This window comes from Ischnura elegans, chromosome 10 (assembly GCF_921293095.1).
Source record: "Ischnura elegans chromosome 10, ioIscEleg1.1, whole genome shotgun sequence".
In the NCBI taxonomy this organism is placed as follows: Eukaryota; Metazoa; Arthropoda; class Insecta; order Odonata; family Coenagrionidae; genus Ischnura; species Ischnura elegans.
In genome coordinates this window covers 16,995,460-17,018,067 of record NC_060255.1, presented here as the reverse complement: position 1 = coordinate 17,018,067, position 22,608 = coordinate 16,995,460, and the positions used below count along the sequence as shown (strand labels likewise).

At 37.5% G+C, this 22,608-nt stretch overlaps 2 long non-coding RNA genes across 2 annotated transcripts; one reads left to right on the top strand and one right to left on the bottom strand.

The window, feature by feature from the left end:
• Positions 1 to 1,336: 1,336 nt before the first annotated feature.
• LOC124166946 lies at positions 1,337 to 18,775 on the bottom strand. Its single transcript, XR_006866547.1, has 3 exons — positions 18,527 to 18,775; positions 14,074 to 14,180; positions 1,337 to 1,357 (listed from the first exon to the last, which is right to left on the bottom strand). It is a non-coding gene; the product is annotated as an uncharacterized LOC124166946 (long non-coding RNA).
• LOC124166945 lies at positions 15,942 to 22,191 on the top strand. The gene is made up of 4 exons (XR_006866546.1): positions 15,942 to 16,119; positions 16,276 to 16,364; positions 16,518 to 16,771; positions 22,021 to 22,191. It is a non-coding gene; the product is annotated as an uncharacterized LOC124166945 (long non-coding RNA).
• Positions 22,192 to 22,608: the final 417 nt, after the last annotated feature.

Genomic DNA, 22,608 nt, shown 5'->3' with positions numbered 1-22,608 from the left:
CCAAATCAAAGCTAACACTCGCACTGTCCTAGTGATGCGGTCCTCTTCATCCGTCGTCTTCTTTCTTCTAATCTTCAAATGAAGAGATGACTTCGCTGTCCACTTCTGCTCTTCAAAACCTGGGGAGAGGAGGATTAGTAGCACACACAAGAAATAAAATAACCCTTGCACTCCTAGCCTTACGTTACGCAATTTTCTTTGGCCCTATTGGCCCAAATCAAAGCTAACACTCGCACTGTCCTAGTGATGCGGTCCTCTTCAAACGTTGTCTTCTTTCTTCTAATCTTCAAGTGAAGAGATGACTTCGCTGTCCACTTCTCCTCTTCAAAACCTGGGGAGATGTAGGATTAGTAGCACACACAAGAAATAAAATAACCCTCGCACTAAAAATCCCCAAAGCCTAGTATACACTCCACGACAACATACCGGGGGTACCTTTGCACTCAATCCAAGTGAAAGTCCCATTCCTGTACGCTGCAATGGATTAGCGTGAATACCAAACCTTGGTTCAAAAGGCTAAAAATAACGCACGCATGATAATCGCCTATCCTTACGTTACGCAAATCAGTCGGCCCGAATGACCCAAATCAAAGCTAACACACGCATTCGCACTCGCACACGCACACACGCACTTCAACCGTTGTCTTCTGTCTTCTTTTCTTCAAATCCAGCGATGCATCCAATCTGTGGAGAGGTAGGATTAGTAGCACATACAAAAATATACATAACACTGCCCTCCCCAAAACAAAAAAATACCATCACACACACACGCACACACACACCCCTACCTAAGTTTTCTTTTTGAGATCTCATAATCTAAATAAACCATTCTAAAGGTTTATAAGGCCTTTTATTTCAGTATTCATTTGGGGACTTTGGGATTTCTTTAGCGCTCTTTTCATATTCATTTTCTCTACCTTGTTCTTGGCCAATGATCTTTGTGAATGTTTTTATTCACTTGAATTTTAATACCATTCATCATAACCTCTCGTTAGTTGCAACCATATAACCATGTATTCATTCTTTACTCTCAGAGTCAATTTCGACGCTTTGCTTAATGTTCCTTCATGTACCATGATGATCCTTTATTCGTACCATGTGTCATTTGTGTGTAAACGGGAATGCATGAGTTAAAGACGCATCGACGTAAACCCAGAGAATCGCATAAAAATATCCGTCATCGGCCTAAAATTCCTAGAGATGAAGAGCCTATCACCACATCTAACCCCCTTCCCGCATTTAAGACTTATTTCTTCTCTTCTTTCCTCTGTAGCCGATGAATTGAACTTCTCCATTTCTCCATTTGGTGATTCCACTTTCCCTTGCTTTGAAGATTTTTTTTCCAAACTCTCTGATTCTGCAAAGAAGAGAGAAGAGATTCCAAGTTACTTCACTGAGTAAATGTCAATCATTGTGGAGATAATAATACATGAGCAAGGTGGAAATTAAATAAAAGCCAATTCATAGGAAAAAATCATAGGGAAAAGATTTATAATAGCACTACGTTCTTTTAATATTCCCATGCATTGATCTCTTTTCTGACTAGCTACAGCTAACTCATTTTCATGCGACTCAGAGATACAGAGTTTTTTTAAACATTGAGTAGTCAATCACACATCCAAAATTAGCAAAGAAAAAATCCCACCATATTCAATATTTGCTGATCCAATGAAAATAAAATGTTAAAAAATTTCAATCCGCTGATAGAAAAATAATAAGTCGCACTTCAAGGTTTAAAACCAAAGGAAGTTCTCTAGTTTCATTTATTAATTCATCCTTAATTTACTAATTTATCCATTTACCATGTCAAATATATAACCAACGCCTTAGGCTTTGAAGTCATATGTTGCGTATGTGAAGTTAAAAAATACGCATAAAATTACATGTTACTAGCTTTATAAAAGCGATATATACACTAAATATTAATAAATATCGAGCTGCCGCCTTAATTTCAAACTTTCGAAATTAATATCGATAACTTAGTTTTCTTTTTGAGATCTCGATCTTAATGAACCATTCTAAATGTTTGTAAGGCCCTTTACTTCAATGTACACATTTGGGGACTTAGGAATTACTTAAGCGGAATCATTTTCTCAACCTTGTTCTTGGCCAATTATATCTGTGAATTTTTGCTTGCAATATGAAATTACCTTTCAGAAAAACAGGCGATAAAAATAGCTAATGCAAAAGAGATAAAGTGCAAAGATAATGCAATAACAATAAAGAAGAGTTACACCGAAAACGCGTTGATTGTTCGTTTGACAACTTCAATTCAGAATATTCTACATTTAGCTCGTTTTGTGGGACCTGAATGAATATCCATTTCCTAAAACGTACGTTATTTGGGAATTAGAATAACTAGCGATGGAAGATTCATGAAAGGAATTACTACTAAAGGAAAGAACTACTTACGGCGGGAAATTTAAACATACACGCAAAGAAACAATTCATTATAACTTATATTTGGAGTAGCTTCCCTACGGAAGTGAGGGATAAAAAGTGACAGTTGCGGAGTGTTGGAGATATAGTAACAGCTGATGTTTGTAAACAGTTTGTTATCACCATTGTTCTTCTAGTTTACGTGCCTTTCTAAAGTAAAGAAAAATAAAAAGGCTGAGCTACCGAAAAGAATAAGCTGCATTCTTTCTGCGCAAAATCCAACTGGTTATGGGCTCAGAGGTTACGCAAGGATAAGAAGAACGCAGTAATAGAAAGTAAAATCGTGTAAGAAGAAAGGGAAACAGAATCCGGACAATTTAATTTTTCACGATGTCATCGGATGCTCAAAGCGAAAGAATAACCGTCCAGAAGCTAAATGATAATAATTATCAAGCATGGAAATTCAAGATGAGAATGATGTTAATAAGAGTAGGTATGTGGAAAGTAGTTGATGAAGATAAACCAGAAAAATCCGAGGCGGGATGGAAAGGAAAGGACGAGAAAGCACAAAGTACCATATCCCTTAGTGTCGAGGATGGTCAGATAATACACATTTGCAAGTGTAAAAGTGCCAGAGAAATGTGGTTAGAATTGCAAAAAGTGCATTAAAGGGCCAATTTAAGCAATAAATTGTATCTACTTCGAAAACTTTATCAATCAAAACTTAAAAAGGGTCAATCAATGCAAGAATATATAAATTCAACATTAGAACTAATCGAACGTTTGCGGAGCATCGGAGAAGAAATTAAAGATTTTAATATAGCTACTCTCTTGCTTAGTGGTTCGACAGATGAATATAGCACCCTTGTAACAGCCCTTGATACGCTTCCAGATGACGAACTCACATTAGAATACGTAAAAGGAAAACTGATTTATGAATTCACACGTAACAATGAGTCCATAATATGCGATGAATCACGCAACCTGCAATCGGAGTCAGCTTTGAAAACACGAAAGCCACATGAATCCAGATCGGAAAGAAGTAATTATAAAGAGACTCGCGAGTGTTTCGTTTGCAAGAAACGGGGACATTTAAAGAAGGATTGAAGAATATGGAAAGCAAAAATGAAAGAGTTCAAAAAGGAAAAAGACAGTCACGAGGCGCGAGGTGCTACAGATGCCAGCCTGAACGCATCGTTTGCTACTGCGTTTTGTTCATGGTACGTAGATTCGGGCGCTACGAGCCACATGACAAATGATATTGACTTCTTTACAAGAATACGTCGAAATAAAGAAGGAAAGGAAATCGTTGCCAATGGGGAATTCATTGCTATTGAAGGGACAGGTGAAGGATACCTCAATTGCAAGATATCTCCGACAGAAATAAAGAGGATACTATTGAAGGATGTTCTGTATGTACCTGATTTGCAAGGAAGCCTACTCTCGGTAAAGAAATTAGCTAAATAAGGTAATGTGGTGACTTTCAAGGAGAATGACTGCATAATTGATAAGAAAAGCACAATGCAAGCTGTAGGAAAGATTGATGGTCATCTATATAAATTATCATGTCAAGAAATGGCTAATTCTGCGAAGTTTGGGAATTACCGGAATTGTATTCATCTATGGCATAGGCGGCTTGGACATAGAGACCCAGTTGCAGTGAAAAGATTAATTGATGATAAACTTGCTATAGGAATAGAAATTGATTACTGCAATAAATTCTTGAGGTGTTGGGACTGTGTAAAAGGAAAATTATCGAAGAAATCATTTCCCAAAACAAGTAGTTATAAAGCTCAAAGACCCCTAGAACTCATTCACTCAGATATTTGTGGTCCAATGAGTACAGAAACTCCAGGGAAGAAACGTTATTTTCTCACATTTATTGATGATTACTCTCGTTACACAGCTGTATGTCTGCTACGCTTAAAGGGAGAAGTGTCAATCAAAGTGGAAGAATATGTTGCAGCAGTTTCTACTAAATTCGGAAGAAAACCGAAAATTCTGCGAACGGACAATGGCGGTGAATATATAGGAAAGAAAACTCAGGATATTTTAAAGAAAGAAGGAATTGAGTTTCAAACCACAGTGCCATACAGCCCTGAGCAGTTTGGAATAGCAGAAAGAAAGAATCGTTATCTAGTTGAATCAGCTCGATGCATGCTGCTAGATGCGAATTTGCAAAAACAGTATTGGGGAGAAGCTATCATGACTGCATGCTATTTGCAAAATCGCTTGCCCAGTAAAGCCATTGATAAAACCCCATATGAGCTGTGGACTGCTGAAAAACCTGATCTTCAGCATATACGAGTATTTGGAAGCAAAGCTTATGCTTATCATCCCAAAGAAAAACGGAGCAAGTGGGATTGACGTGCTCAAAAAGGAATTATGGTAGGATATAATGAAACGTCCAAAGGTTACAGGATCCTACAACCCAGTACGAATAGCATTATCATCAGCAGAAATGTAGTATTTGATGAAAATGTTACAGATAAAGAGGAATTAATCAAGGATATCGACCTAGAATCATCTGAGCGTTATACATACCAGGATGATAGGTTGATGAGAGAAAGAGAAATACCAATCACCAAGATAGATCATAACACCAAACTGGAAATGGACAGAACAGATCAGCCAGTTCGAAATTCATCAAGACAATGCAAGGGGGTGCCACCAAAATGGTTATCATACACTTAAAATTAACCCAAAGCCCGATCCAGAGTCTTTAGAAGAGATAATGGAATGGAATTGCCTGCAAATGAAAGAGAGGAGTGGATGAAAGCCGCTGATGAAGAAATAAAATCTCTCGAAGAAAATAAAACATGGATTTTAACTAAATTGCCTGAAGGAAAACATGCCATTGGATGCAAATGGGTGTTCAAAACAAAATATGATTCAAATGGAGATATTTATCGACGAAAAGGAAGACTTGTTGCGAAAGGTTACACTCAAAAATATGGAGAAGACTACGATTCAACCTTTGCACCAGTTGTAAGACAAAGCACCTTTAGAGTCCGTATGAGCATAGCAGCAGTACGAAGGCTGTTTGTCCGACATTTTGATGTGAAAACAGAATTTCTTAATGGCGACATCGAAGAAGAATTATACATGAAACAATCACCGGGCTACACTAAAACCACTGAAGATAAGCTAGTTTGCAAGCTTCAAAAATCAATATATGGACTGAAGCAGTCAGCAAGAGCTTGGAATGTCAAAATAAATGATGTTTTGCTTGAAAAAGGATTTCAGCGCAGCATAGCAGATCCATGTCTTTATACGAAGAATGAAAATGAGAAAAGGATGTATATTCTGATTTATGTAGATGACCTGATTATAATTCATGATAATGAAGATGCAATTAAGGAACTAAGACAAATGGTGAATCATCACTTTTAAGTAAAAGATTTGGGAGATGCAACTAACTATTTAGGAATACAAATCCAGAGAAAAGAGGATGGAAGTCTTCAGTTAAATCAGAAATCCAAAATAGATGGAATATTGAAAAAGTTCGGGATGGAAGATGCAAAAGGTGTATCTATACCGATGGATCCTGAATACCCCAAATTGAAAGGAGAGAATGATGCCTTGCCAAATAATGGCAAATATAGGGAAGCAGTGGGGGCACATCTGTATATTCCAACAACTACTAGACAAGATATTTCTGGAGCAATGAGTATTCTCTGCAGTCGGGTTAGTAATCCCAGACAGCGAGATTGGGAAGCTTTAAAGAAACTAATGCGTTATCTCAAGCAAACCAGTGATATGGCATTGAATATTTATGCCTGTAAAGATCTTAAATTGACTGGATATGTAGATGCCGACTGGGGTGGAGATATACAAGATAGGAAATCTACAAGTGCATATATTTTCAAGTTGGGAAACAGTGCAATTTCCTGGTCCAGCAGGAAGCAGTCTTCGGTCGCTCTGTCTACAACAGAGGCTGAGTATGTTTCTGCAGCATCTGCCAGTCAGGAAGGTGTTTGGCTACGACAATTACTGCATGATCTGGGGGAAGTGCAGAATAAACCAATAATAATCTATGAAGACAACCAGGGATACATAAAAATAGCTTCAAATGAAAAATTTAGTGCCAGAAAAAAGCACATCGATGTCCAGCACCATTTTATAAGAGATTTAATGAAAAATAATGTTATTCAGCTCGTTTACTGCAGGAGTGAGGACATGATTGCTGATGCACTGACGAATCCACTTCCAAAAATAAAATTTAAGAATTAAGGAATGGAATGGGCCTGACGACATAAGCTGTTAAGTGGGGGTGTTGGAGATATAGTAACAGCTGATGTTTGTAAACAGTTTGTTATCACCATTGTTGTTCTATTTTACGTGCCTTTCTAAAGTAAAGAAAAATAAAAAGGCTGAGCTACCGAAAAGAATAAGCTGTATTCTTTCTGCGCAAAATCTAACTCGGAGAAATGAATGCTGGGGGCCTTCCAAATGTGGTGCTATAGAAGAATGACGAGTATCAAATAGGTCAATTGCGCTAGTAATGAGGAAGTCCTAAGAAGAAAAGGAGAGAAGCCTCATGAAAACCTTCGCAAGAAGACTCAAGACAACCTCACAGGCCATATCTTGAGACATGAGGGCCTGAAAAAGGCACAAGTAGATGACAATAACGGAAAAGGAAGACCTCGGATACAGTATATGGAACGAGTAACGACGGATGTGAAATAGAAGAAATACGTTGGTGTGAAAAGATCAGCTGTTAACTTTAGGAGGAAAAAACTTTAGGAACCGCAGCTTTGCATCATAAAACATCCCATTTGGAACTTCGCTACCGATTATCCTTCGAACTGAAAACAAAATAAGTTCCAATGGGAAAATCTTTACGCACTGATTCTCTACAAAAGACTGGCATGAACAATGACAGCAGTGAAGAGATCGCCAATTTTTGAAAGCCTCCACTACTGATCGAAAAGTGGTGATATTTATGAATGATGAACCTCATATATCATCCATAGGGAAGTATATGTAATGATGAGGATCAAACGGATCGACTGACGATGAGTGAGAAATGCTAAGTCCTAAGCAGAGTAGTAGAGAAGAAAAAAGAACCCTCATGAAAACCTTGACAAGACGCCAGTCAAATTTCCTGTTCGCACACTTGAGTATAGTCACAATTCACTTTGTCCCATGGTATATTTTATTTTAAATGCATGCGGATTGATGTCTTCAGTGATAAAATGAATGATGAATTGGAACATACACAGATTACGTACGTAATTACCGCGAAATACCTTTTCTTCTACAAAAAATTGATACAGAAGTATGATATTTATTGTTATCCGACTTGGGAATGCGATGTTTTTTCTGCCGAACAGGCAGTCTCTACGGTACATCCAGGGTCGCACCAGTTTTGAGTGGGGAAACAGCCAAGTGCGAGACTTTGCTCAATATTTGTTTTCGGGGAGGCGGCCAGGCTATTTGAGGATGAGAAGCTAATTAGTACGTGTCGACGAAACTAAAAATAAAGGAATATTTGGCATAATTTCCTAATTTCAAACGCAAGGCAGGTAACAGCAAACCAATCTTAGTATTATTCTTCGAGAGTAAGCTGTCGAGCGTAGCGTATAAGACGTATCATCCATTTTTTCTTACCCTCTGACCACTCCGAAGATTGAACTATCCATTATTACGTAAATTTTCAAGTTTATTCTTGACGGCTCCGAATCATGAATTATCCGATATAACGTAAATTTTAGAGTTTGATCTTGTCATTTGCCATATCGCTCTCGAGTTTGGGTTACCTACTGCTTGAAAACGCTCTTCGCCACTTCCACATTTTTTCAAATTTAGAAGTAGTTAGCTAGTTATAACTTGAGTAGTTTTCTGTCTTTTGCTTCACAATATCTCTACTTATTTTTTATCTCTTAATTAGAATTAACTAAAATATACAGAAACAACTTGGTAAAGAATTGCATGGAAATAATGTTGAAATGTACCACGAGACGTTTTTATTATAGTAACGTGTATCTAATGACAGAGCCTCCTAAAGGTGGTAATGTGCAACATCGGCACTCAGTAAAGGTGGCATCCAGCTGTGCGGCGAACATTGAAGGTGGTTCTGTTTCTAATATATCCACTGTCAATTCACCATTGTTTTTTTTTCAAATTTATGAGTGGTTGATGACTTATTGATTTGAGTAGCTTTTGTCATAGTCTTTTCCTTCGTTTGTCTTTGGATTAACCAATCGATCGTAGAGGAATTCTTTGAAGTATATATCTAAGGAGGATCTTAGTTTGCTTACAAATATTTCCACAAGTAATTTAAACTTTAATTATAAACTTTATAAGTGGGCCTCAACGGCTACTGCACATGAACTTTATGGATCCTTAAGTGGTGGAGCACAAAACATGTACAGATATCTGAAAAAACTATTTCGATAAGTATGAGGCTAACCACTACGTTTCTTAAACCTGAACACAATGTTTCTGTCATCAATGACATCGATTGTAACCGTGGAGGAAGCGCATGGTGATGAGTAAGACATATCGTCGGATGTCATTCTGGTGAGGAGAAGGCAGAGCAGAAGAGCTCGACGTATTTCACCAAATTAAGTTGCTTAAAAATATTTCCACAAGTAATTTAAACTTTAACTATAAACTTTATAAGTGGGCCTCAACGGCTACTGCATATGAACTTTATGGATCCTTAAGTGGTGGTATGGATCCTAAAATTTAAGTTCCAGTATGTGAACGAATAAGATGCACTATCGTTTTTCCTTGATCCAAGACATGACACCCAAGACATCCACTTAAATCACATCGGATACGAATGCAAACAGGACAATTTATATTATTACTTAGTTGGGGGTACTTGGGGTACTCAGATACTGGGGTAGTTTAAGGAGTTTTGATTGGGATAAACTTTTTATGGGCCCCAGTTGTATCTTAAAGAGTTTACGTCAGAATTATTCCATTACAAATTGAAATATTATTTGCCTGAAGGTCTCTAGATATATATGTAAATTTCAGTTGTTGTCTTTCATTTATCCCGTGAGACTTTCTCATCATATCGGCGGCCCGAAGGAGCGTTGTACGTTGTAGCAGCATTACGGCATCCCGATATGCAAAACTTTGTATAACTCTGTGCCATTCCTGTTAACATACAGGTGCAGGCGGTAAGGGTTTTGGGTTTGTTTTCAACAGTGGCTACCTATGTATTTATCAATAACAACCCTAACGCCAAACTTGGATCTTTATTGAATGACATTGGCAAATACGGAAAGTGACGAGATGAGTGCAGGATGCTTATTGTTAGTATGAAAAATGGACGGTGTAAATGTCCCTGTCATTCAGGAAATAATGGCTCGAGCGATCACTTTTTTAGTCCATGAAAACATCTTTAGAGCTATCAGCCATAGGGACGGAAAAAATGATTGGGTAATACAGGATTCTACTCAACAACCTATAGGTATCTTCGGCTGGAAGTTTGGCTAAATTTAAGTTCCAGTATGTGAACGAATAAGATGCACTATCGTTTTTCCTTGATCCAAGACATGACACCCAAGACATCCACTTAACTGACGGGGCCGGGACGCTGAAAGCTTGGAACCTCGCGGCACCAAGATCGACGAGGGCGGACGCGAACGCGACTGAGCTACCGAAGATGGAGTCCTATCGATGCTTTTTGGAAATCCCGTTATTTTCCAGCATTACCGCTCCCAAGTTTAATTTATGCGATATTAAAATCTTCGCAATGCGAATTACCTCTGAGCCTAAGTTTAATTCAATAACTTTACTCGTTTAAAAAAATCAGCATTAATTTTTAATGAGTCATCTGCATAGATAATTTTGATAGTAAGAATGCCTTATAATAAATGAAAAAGAAATGCTTACTTAGGACTCGAACCCCTCCAGAACTTTACGTCAACCACCGCGGGCTAAATAGACCTACTCGGCTGCGAATCAACGTATTAATGAGTCATAAACGGAGAGTGCAAATATGAATCTAAAGAAATGAAAAACCTCGCCACGGGCCCAACGCGAGAGTGGACGAGTGAGTCTCCTCTTGCATTCCAGCGGCTAATATTAATTCCAATGGGGCTCCTCGTCGGCTCTTGTTGTCCTGACGGCGATAGATGCATGTTGTTTCGAGTGCAAACCTTCCAAGTTTTCACCGACCATAAGTTAAGTGGGTCTCGTGGGTGTCTGCACATTATTGAAAACTATAGTACAATTGACAGTGGAATACCCGTTAATAATATGCTAAATAAAGATGATTTTAAAGTAAACAATGACAACCTAAGTGAATAGAAGCATGCAAAGAATGAAATACAGACAATGAGTCGGTAATGCCATAGAGTAAGTATATTATATATATACTATATATATATACTTATGTATATTATATATATACTTACTCTATGGTAATACGGACGAAATAGATATCAATGAGCGAATTCACTAACTATCGATATATTAAGCATCACAAATATCCATTAGAAGTTAAATTAATAAGATCGATATAGATACTCTAAAAGCATATTCATACTCTCTTATCTCATAAGTTCAACAATATTCAAGTCACAGGTCTGCAAGTTCACTCACCATTGAATTGAAGTAAAATAGTTTTAATTTATGGTATAGCATCAGATTGGATCATGTCCTTTTTCAAAATTAGAAAACTAATATCTATGACTGCAATGCAGCGACAAGTGTATCTCAATTCCAAATCACCAAACGTGTGACTCAATTGACGCTTAAGGCTGAAGACTAGGAACCCTTTTCTTCACATACATCAATGATTTGTCTACACATCCGAATCTAGGGCAAGTAGTAGTTTATGTGGTTGATACCAACCAAATTATTACTTATAGTCACTTTAATTCGGATTCAATAGAGCAGTAGAAAAATGCAAACAACGCTATCGATGAAACGATAAGTTGGGCGAACACATCTGAATTAACTTCTACGTAACTGAGAACACTGCTCGACGACCCTGGAATGCAATTATTTAATTCATAAGCAGCTCATAATACGCATACACATTGAAAATCATTGCTATTAACACAAGAATTTTTTCCTGCATATCCTCTATTTCCTTCCAACAGGTTATTTGCTCTTGTCAATTCATTTTTTACCTGGAATTACTTAGCCACTTATCAGATGTCGCCCGTCTAACCATGGTATTTTTGAACGCGCGTTGGTTCTGACGTCATCTTTACGCTGGTTGACAATGAAGGTAGTGTGAACGGGGCAATAGAAGATTAGGGGCAACCACCACGATTATCCAGATAACTCGAAGCTACCCCAATCGATTCAAACACGATTGTATTTTTCTTGAGTAAAGTATGCCCTGGTTAAACAATGATAGTCCCCCATTCGAATTTCAGGTAAGGGACTACACGAGGGAGTACATTGAAGAAGTGTGATACATTTTCTTAAAGATGAGAATATGATTCGTGAGATCGCTTCAAAGGCCAGAAAACCGGAAGATAAAAATTTAAAGAATGATTCTCGAGGTATTACGAATAAGATGAATGAAATGGACTGAAGTAGGAGACTTATGGAGTGGAAGCTACTTACATAATAATACACGAAAGATTGCTAAACGGTAATGACGAGGTGGGGATAGAGCTTAGAAAGACAGCCGATAAAAAAGCTACGTATAGTTTTTAATAAAAGGTTGGTAATGGTGACGTTAAAAACCAAAAGCCAGAACTACTGCAGCTTTGGAGGTTTTCAAGCCTACAAAAAAATGCTAAAAGATGCGAGGGTGGAGTAGGTCTATCAAGATACCACTGAAGAAATCAAGCAGGTAAGAGGTGAAGAAACTCTCGGTGAATGAAATGCTATCACCGACGAAGGTAAAGACGAGTAAATAACCGTGAAAGAGGGATGATGTATCCAAAATGAAGACTGGCACTGAACGCAAGCCAAATGAAGCGAAGAAAATACACAAGGAAAATGCCAGTAGAAGGAGAAGATTCTAAATGGGCTAAATTCTGGCTAAAAGAAATATTCAGGAACCAAGAATAGGACGACAATGGCTACCCTAGGACCTAACTAAACCGACAGCGGATATAACTTGTAGCGATGTAATGTCTACCTAAAATAATTAAAGAACTGAAGTTCGGTAGTCGGTGAAGAGAATACCGAAGAATATGAATACGAAAACTGAGAAATGACAAATGAGAATAAGGAACGTGATCTGTCGTAAAGCCAGGGAGGTCAGAGAACCCCGAACGACGAATGCATTCAAAAACATCATGCAAGGGGAACAGTTGAAGCAGCCCAGAGGAACCATTTTAAAATATAGAGCGTCAGATGTGATAACGAAAGTGACAAAAAATGCGGAGAACTAATGACTGAAATGAATATCTATAAGTGAAGATATGGATTGTATAACTGGAGGAGTTTTACAAGGAACGGAGACTTGCCAGGAAAACAATCGAAAAGGATTTCGGGTAGGGTGAAGACGGGAGCCCAAATGCTAAGACCAGAATTTGTCACAGCAGTTGTATGGTAGATAAAGAATTCAATTCTTAGACTCGTAAAAGAAGTTGAGGTGCTTAACATTAACAGGTTAATCATCCACAATTAAAATAAAAATAGCGGGAGTGATAAAATTAGGACCTAACCATGTAGAAATAGTAACTGGGTGAGACGAGGCTGTGTTATTTCTCAGGTAATTTACAAAATTTACACCTAGAAAGGTTTGATGAAATCAAAGAAAACCTGTCAAAAGTCTTAATGTCATGAATATCCATGAGCAGAGCCTTTTTAACATTTAAAAAGATTATGTCATCTGATAATCACCATAAAATATTACAGTGCAGCAAAAGACGAAGACAATAATAACATAAAACTAGGGAAACAAACAGTAGAAGAGGTATACCAACAATACTATTTGAGAAGCAGAAATACCAACGATAGAACAAGCAAGAAATAAATAATCAGTAGTATAGATGAGGAAAAGCGATTTTCAGAAAAACAAACGATCTAGTTACTTACAAGAGCAGGAAATTTTAGCATAAAGTAAGGAAACAATTCAGCAGAACTTACAATTTATGGCAATAAATCATGGGCAATTACAGCAGTGGAGAAACTGTTGGTGATGCGTTAACGCGAAAATAAATTGAATCGACCGAGTGAGGAATGCCTTATTTCTCGTAAGAGTGGGAGATAATAGAAGCCCCGTAAAAGTTTCAAGTACAAGGCAGACCATTATAATCGGACGTGTCTTGAAGCATTTATCTTGATGGCCTGACGAAGTCAACCCTCGGGGGACAGGGGGATGATTAGAAAAGAGAAGAAATGCCTCGGATATCGTTTTAAAGGAACCAAAAATGAAGAGTATGAAATGAAATTTGAGAGACTCCATCCCCCTCCACATGGCATCATTATACAGTAAAATGTAATCGCTCAAAATTTACATGAGCTACGTATACCTCTAACATTTTAAATTCTCCTGTTGCATTCGTAAGCACCATTGTCACGGAGGATCACACTGGTTAATCAGCTGAGTATGTGTGGCATAAAACGCTATGGAAAATAGTAAACTAAAAAGTACCTTCTAGTCAAAAGAATTATCACAGAATAAGTTTGTATACGAACTGAACATGATTTGGTTAATATGTTACTACTAAGAGACACAAAAAGAAGTAGAAGACCTATGCATGGGAATATTTAAATATTCATCAAATATTGTTCACTTAATGGATGATATTAACTCACCTAATTTCTCTAGTCTTCGTCCTCTTCTTTGTAACCTCATCGAAAATCTCCCTTTAAATCCCACCCGTATCACGGAGTTTATTCGCTACCCCATATTACTCGTGCACCTGAAAAGAAAAAGTTCGCATAAGAGGCTGGCAATGTTCACGCACTAAAAGTTTACAGTTAACATCGAGCATTACTTAAGGATGATGGTAAAGTTAAAGCCTAGAACAATTTGTCATTCTAACAACGATGAAGAAGGAATGTGCATTGATTAATGGAATGTATTAATGAAAAAATAAAATTCCAAACGAAGCGCTGTAAATGCAATTAGAATCGCCAATATTTTCTTATAGTCCTTACTCATGAAAATTATAAGACCGATTATTACAGCGGTTTCGGGTTGGCAGTTAGATATCAGAATGGAAGTTGTTGATTGCTATTTCCTAGATTTAAACATTGAGTACTTTGTAAAATGCTTTTTAGAAACAATAAATATGTGGAAGAATTCAACATTCAGTTAGCAACGAGAGAGAATGTTTAGAGGGCGAATTAGGGTTGATGACTGATGCTCACGGATAGGAGCTAAATTTTGAAAATTCAGGTGCTGTCATAACCGAAGACGAAGCAGTGTGGCTATCATGAATTACGCTGTTCCACTTATACTTTTAATACCCCATATTTACAATCACAGCGATAAAAATCATCAGATTGACTTTCGGAAAAACGTTTCTAAGCTACCAGAGAACTGATAGTACGCTACCGGATTGCTGCAAGAAGCATGATTCCTGTATTCAACCCGTTATCTTTGATGTCCTAAGAAATGCAATCAATTCAAAGGCTAAACTAATCACAGGTTACTTACTCGTTGCAAATGTCGACACTCCATAACCGAACGTAATTTTTATAAGTTACACCAATTATGCTCAGAAACGAATACACTTAGTACTTATGTAAGTCAAGAGGCATCAAACACGATGAATAATCAAACATTCGTCACATAAAATCGCTCTGACATTTCGACCATCGCCGATATACTTTTCACAAAATATAGTATTTCAATTCAAAATTCACAGGGCTGAGAGTGAAAACAGGACGATTTTAACCTATATATAACCTATATAACCGGCATTCTTAAAAAAACACTAACATGAAACTAACTTTAACTGAAACGGGAGAGTCCTCACGTAGTATTCAAGACTGAGCCTGCTCACGGCTGGCGTACTAAAAATTGTTTATTCAAAATAATAGCCACTCTGATCACGTTTACTTGAAGTTGAATAAATGGTATTTGCGAATAATTCTCCATTACAGGGAATTGACAGCACATTCAAAACAATACGAAAAATCCTTCGTCAAAAGAATTGGTCAAGTACTCACCTCTTTACCCCAAGAGATCTAGCCGCGAAGTGAAGTCCATGCACAGAGGGAGGGGGACCTCCGACACTCCGCCAGCCACATGACGAATACCTGTGACGTCACGGTAATTTCGAATCGTTTTCTTTTTATGGAAACGAAAACCAAGGAAACAACTGAATATCGTAGGTTTTCAGTTATTTGAAATTTTATCCAATTAAATATATCAGCAAATACGGCGATATTATATATATTATAAAAAAACTATATCGCGCGAAAAAATTATTTGTTCATCCGGTGGCGCTGTTATACTAAAATAGCGCGGGATTTTTTCAACGGCCAATTGTCACAATACACGTGGATCAATATTCTAGAATTTTCCAGTAATATCGAAGGTCAGTGCAGAACACGTCATCGCTTAACAAAAAACGATAACGAGAAATTTCTCATTGGTCTACATTCAACTGTCGCTTCCAATCCAGCTCCTCCCCTTCCCCCCACTATTTCATCACACCCCCTAGTCATTCACCATCCGTCTTTTCGGTACAATCATATTTCTGCAAGTTTTAACTTCTTTAAATCAATTTTCAATCGTTTCTTCGTTCGTTGAAGTCACCGTCTTAATCACGGGAAACGAGGATTGGGAGCGAAGACTACTTTACACTATCAAAAGAAATGCAAAGAAGAAATGCATCGGTATTGACTGAGGTAAGTGAGAACATTACAACTTTAGAATGACAGGCACAAATTATTTATCTTTTTATTGGTCAAGAATAAACGGTGGAACCTAGTCAATGACAAAACAGAGCTTTCAATTTCAACAAAGAACTCCTATCTTCGAAATAATATGTGTTATAATTTCAGACAAACATGTGATCATCCTCATCCGCAATTCCACAGATATCGCTTACGCTTTCTAAGGCTTCCTGCGTTTGTAGATAATAATGGTGTTAGTAAGTAGCTGGCACACCTTTCTTGGACTCAAAATAGTGCCATTAGCTGAATATTTAAGCCATTATTCTTCCATTTGAACGTCGTTGAAATGAGTAACACTTCAAGGAAAAATAAAAATGACAGTAGTATTTATTTTTTCTGGTCATTCGCAGATTCGTTTCCCAGATATCCATGTTCAACTAAAGGCATGTCCGTGAGGACTAGCCTGATGCTGTCATCATTACACAAAAAGGATTGCTAAATTGTTCATTGTGGACAACACTGGAGCCTATGTAACCAAATGAATATATAATTTACCTGCGGAAGATGCTACTTCAAGGAAAATTTAAGGAGCAACCAATGTAATTGATTTCTTTCCATGAAGGCATACAACATTCTTGATCTTCATCGTGTAATCTTACTCGAGGTAAGTCATTATGTATTCATTTCATCATTTGAATCAATGTTTGTCACGACTAAAATTAATTATCGTTGATTTAGTTGGCTTTATTATTCAATAATGGTATAAAAACTGCCATATTGAGTAGGTATAAATTGTTTAAAATAATTACAAATTTATAGTTTAATTCTACCCAAAATAAAACCATTGTAGTTACCATTAATTGTGCACTTTAGGCGCCACTAAAAGGTATGCCCAAGAGAGGCTCTGAGGTTAAAGCGGTTAAGTGAAGGAGAGTCCGTTAGCGATCAACGAAGCCCCCTTTTCCGACATTAAAGTGCTTGCATACCGCAAGAAAAAGCAATCTGGAAATGATTTAACAAATATCAGCTTCAGCTCACGCCAAGTTCGGTTCACCCCCACTGCAGTCATTTTTAATTGCTAACTTAATGGATTTTAATCAATGCGTCCTTGCATGACAATGTTTATGGATGTCTCGCCGATAATTCAGTCTATGCCTGCGAGGTTTGTTTGTCCGTATTGCGCAATTCAATAATTCGTAGTCAAATAAAATTTAAGAGACTTCGTCCGCCCCTTTGGCGTGAGTGTAGCTGGAAAAACGTTCGCCGAATAATTGAATGTTTGAATTGTTGAATTTACGAAAATCACGATGAGTTTTAGATTTACACCAGGGCAGTTTCCTCACGTTTTATTTCAGCTTCCAAACGGTTACAAAATTTCCAATTTTCGTGCGCGAAGAAGCAAAAAAATGGGGAGGGGTTTATCTTTGATAAACAAATGAAATAAGTAAATAGGGTGTAACTGTTCATTTAGCATACATGGTTTATGTTGCGACAGAGATTTTTACGGTATGTAAAGGATGTTTTGGAGTTATATACCCTGAGCAATGCTTTTTTGCATTTGCTTTAGACTTAAGCAAGCAATATGTTGAGAGAAAGGTATAACTACGAATATAACCATTATTTAGAAGATCTCTTCGGTCGAGCGGTAGTGGTATGTTCTTTTAAGTCATGTTATTCATGGGAGAGATAGGTAGACCATCTTAAGACTGAGACAATTATCCAGCTATCACCATTCGGGATGAAGTGGGTGAAAGATGCGGTCAAATAGGGTCATGCCCGCTGCGATCACGGCTTCACGTAGGTTTGCATGGTAATGTGTCGAGGGCGCAGAGGGAATGGGGGAAGAAGCTTATCTTCTTCCCCCCTCCCAAATAAGTTTCTCAATCTAACCCACTTCGCCCATGTGGTGATCCAGCTGTTCTTTTCTATATCAAACTATTCTCACTCCATACATACTTCCTTAAGAATTTGATCTGCACATAACTTGCACTTTCAGACGCTTTGATGGAGTTTTAACTGTTAGGAATGACGCTTGAGTGCTGAACTTCATAAGAAATAAAATTTATGTAATGGAACATTGCGAAGTTCATCATTCATCACATTAAATCATAATTCAACTAAATCGAGCATGTGAAAATTGGTGGTAGCGTCACACGATAGTAAAAGTGCAATGATTTCATTTATAACCTATAGAACTAATCTGAAATCTTTTTTATTTTATTCCGCTGTATTACAAAAAAAACACTTGAATCAGCATTTTAAAAAATCATGCATTTTTCAAAAAGACGCCAACCTCTTTTTAAAAAGAATTTTTCTTCTCCTCACTGAAAGCGAGTCCTAAAACCAGATTGAAATAATTTTCAGCAATAAAGCTTAAACTTCATGTTGTACGACACTGAAAGAGGAGATGTCTCCCTACCTTTCATTTGCTGTCAGGTCCATCGGCGGCAGAGCTTAGCTTTACATCGTCGACTCCCCAAATTATTGATATTCACCAACACTTCACATATAACACACAACTGACAATGAACCTTTGACACTTTCACTTCACTGTATAGCTGAGTAACACTTGTTCCTGCTCTTGAGTAACACAGCAGGTGACTTCACATTATTTCCATGAGATATGCATATTTTTAGCATTATGATCGATCATGATACTCCGACGGTTGACCCAAAGGCTGGAAAGAGATCGTTGCAAGCTTGATTTTAGGTTTCAATTTTCATTCAATGAATAAATTAAAATTGTTCACTCCAACTCTCGTAAACTCTAAAAAGAAAAGAACTAGCCCTTAAGGTTTAACGCAAAAAATTTCAATTTTCAAAAATTTCAACAGCGGAAAAAATGCGATCCATACCAATTTAAGCCATTATTGAGGGCCTGGCATAATACTGTAACTAGTACAAGTTCATGTACTTTTCTCAAAAGTTTTAATTGGACGAAACATATGCGAAATCGTGTACAAAATTCATGAATTCAGGCATAAACTTGTACGTGGAAATGTATCGCGTGACTAAACCTTGCTGTTGCAGCCGGATTTTTGTGATATGTACAAAACATGATAAGTCTATGCCAAAATACGGGTACAAAAACTCCAATAATTTTGACGAAATCCTGTTGCCAAAGAATGCTGCCTTCTTGCACATAAATTATCAAAAATATGACTAAACAAGTATAAATAGCATGGAACAATAAGTTGTTAACAAACATAGCACCTACCAGTACTCTTCAGCGAGAGATCATCCACCTCACAGCACTAACCGAACTGCTGTGAGACTCAACCTTCACTATGGCAGAATGAGGGCTAATGGGCAAATCCTTTGGTGACGCACTGCTTCTTACGTACTGCCCACCAACAACAAAAGATGATGGAAGGCGGGGAACTGTTATGGATATAAGGGGAGGTTGCCTGGCACGAATAGTCCATGGCAGAGTCAAAATTGTTGGCCTTGATTTTAAGTCGGAGTGCATTACGCAGGCGGTCTGAAGAGATTCGATTTGCGCGTCGTTGGGTGGAGCTGGTGGTTAGGGGGAGGTACTTAAAGGGTGTCGACGAAGGTGAGGGTGGGGGGAACTTAGGGCGCAGGCCTCAACACAAAAAGGGCAGTAAATACCTCTCGTGACGTCACATACCCACGTAGTCTTCATAGTTTACTAATAAAAGTTTCCTTTACGGCAAATGGTTGCAGAGTTCTCTGAGCTCATTCGAGCTCAAACTTTAATTTTACAAGTGCAAGTTACATTTACAAGTTTTGTGCCCGGTAAGCGAGCGCGTATCTGATACCTGACGTCGAATCACCACTTGCCTGGCCTTGATGGTGGCTTACACGGTTCCTCGCAGATGTATACACGCACCTACGAGTTAACACGTGAATTAAGGAACCGAATTAGAACATGTTCTATTTTCTGTTTATTCTCCTTCACAATTTGGGTGGTTACATGGTGCAATCTTAAGTTCATGAATTAAATAATATCCTTTCACGTGTTAAAGAATCCTGGTGCCAATCATAAACACCAAGGCAGAGTTCTTTAGCATTGTAAAAGAAATGAACATGTGACAAATGTGTTTTATGATAAATCCTTAATCGATTATTACAACAAGATCGGCGGCGACGAGACGAGAGTTCCTGCCCCTCCCAAAAATTGTGCCCTTCATAGCTCACTGCGACCGCTGCGTACGACGCGTCGTCGGCACGTGCGTGGTGTAAACCGAGTATCAGCGGCCTGCCCTTTTTAAAACTGCTCTCCAGGCGCGAATGACGTTTTCTTTCGGCCGCCTCCATCACATGCAATACTTGGCTAATGGTTTTATTCTGGGTGAATTCCAAATTGTCATCTCCTCTCATAATCGTCGTTATGCGATAGGCGAATTTTCCGGTTCTGTTCGTAAACCGGGGGTGGCCCTCAAAATCGGCCTAACCTCCTAATGTGATCGATCTAATTCCATCAGCATTTGGGATATAAAACTAAACGGCTGAAGTAGATCCATAATTGCGATTACCTCACCGAATTTAATATAGGTCCGAATGTCAGGTCAAAGTTAAAAAATATGTATATTTTTTTAACGACAGAGCCAATAAAATTCTTTGTTTTATGCGTTTCATGAAGACGTTTAGTTTTTAAAAAGAAATTTAAATCAAAACATACTTTTAAGGAATAGGCCTTTGTTGTAAAAGTCATTTCTTCATGCTTGTTGTGGGTACGAAATTTTAGGGGTTAAAATAGTTTGTCTATAATGAGCAAATCTTAACATATTTACTTAAATCAATTAGTACTAGATTAATTTAGACGGATATGACAGAAGGTAATTTTACGAAGGTAAAGACTAGAAGTACATTCCCAGCAGCCTTATCACGATTGATATTTCTAGGAAAAAATGTCGCCTGTTATTGATTAAAATACCCTTGCGTACATTAATTCTCCAAATTTATGTCCCGTTGAAGGGTAAATCAGGATCTCGGAGGAGCAGAGCAACTTTTAATTCGAATACAAACTAATCCATGACAAATTATGAACTTCGCTTAATTTGCAACGTACTTGAACCGTATTCGCTAATTTTCGTCAAGGACTTGAATGCTTTAAGTTATTTAAATATTGTTGTCTGCCTATTTTTCTCGACTTCAAAAAAATGCCTTTGCGCTTTGATTTTTCACAATCTTTAAAATTATTTATTTGATTCAATTTCTATATTTATAAATATCCATTATATTTACATAAATATCCATATCTGATAAAATAAAGTGGAGTTCAGGAATTTCCCGTAGCATTATAATAATTCAATTTCTTTCCGATGGATAGTAGATCTCAAAAAGGCATTGAATAAATATATGAATCACTCGAGATTTTTTTTTTAGATTTTGCCTTTTATAAATAACAGGCTTATATTCAGGAATTCATATTACCACGACGTTAAAACTTATAGCTTTAAAACGTCTTGGTACAAAAAGGTATAAATTCACACCACTTTAATGCAACAAACGTTTCCTTGGGTCCAAGGTTTTGATGAAAATTAATTTGAAATTTGAAAAAAAGAAGATTTTTCTTCTTTTCTCATCTTCATTCCTTCATCTCATCTCAAGAAACCCACCCCAAACTAAATACCCCTACAGTCTTCCCAAAAAAATATGGTCTCTATGCACATTTCAATTTATTTCACATTTTATTTTTTTTAAACGTGACTTGATGCATATAATTTCCAATATTTCAACACCAAATCGTTAATTATGAACTTGAAAACCTCATTTTTTTCTCAAAGCTGACTCACTGTATTTAGTTTCAGATGGGTGTATACGGATGGAAAATTTCATCAAAATCTGAGATCCAAAGGGACAAACGTTTGGTGAATTGAGGTGGAATGGCCCGTGATTAAGTAACCGAAGACCCAAGTTTAATTTCGTTTTCCGCTCTCTCCCTAGGTGTAAGCCATCTTGGATGTGAAGAGAAGAATGGAGACTCATCCAAAGGACAGGAGCTTGCAGATGATGGCCTCGTGGGATGTCCTCTGTTATTTTTCTCACCTTAATCTCACCTTCTCTCACCATTCATCAATTTGAGTTTGAGGCTGAATTCAGTGCAGCTTTTCTCCGATGTGGTGCCTTTCTGAATTTTTCCAAAAGATATATCAGGTTATCTTGAATGGTAAATGAGTGGAAACATGAAAAACACTACCTGAGTTACGAGAGACTCCTGGTAGAAAGTGATTCCACTCTGGTAAAACCAAGTATGAGCTCTAGGTAACACAAGTACACGAAAAGTACTGGCTCAAAGGAGCAAGTTTAAAAATGTTTCATCGCTGAAATAATGGTACCACAACGGTGCACTGAAAAAGTATTAAATGGGAATGGTTTTGTTCTACTTTGGGTATTAGGGTGGGTTTTGTACTAAAACATTTTATTTCAGGTTTGAAGACTGAAGATGACAAAAGAAGATGTAGCTGAGGCCCCGAAGACAGAAGAAATCGCTTGGGCCTCGAAGATCAAGAGAAGGATGAAAATAGTAAAAGT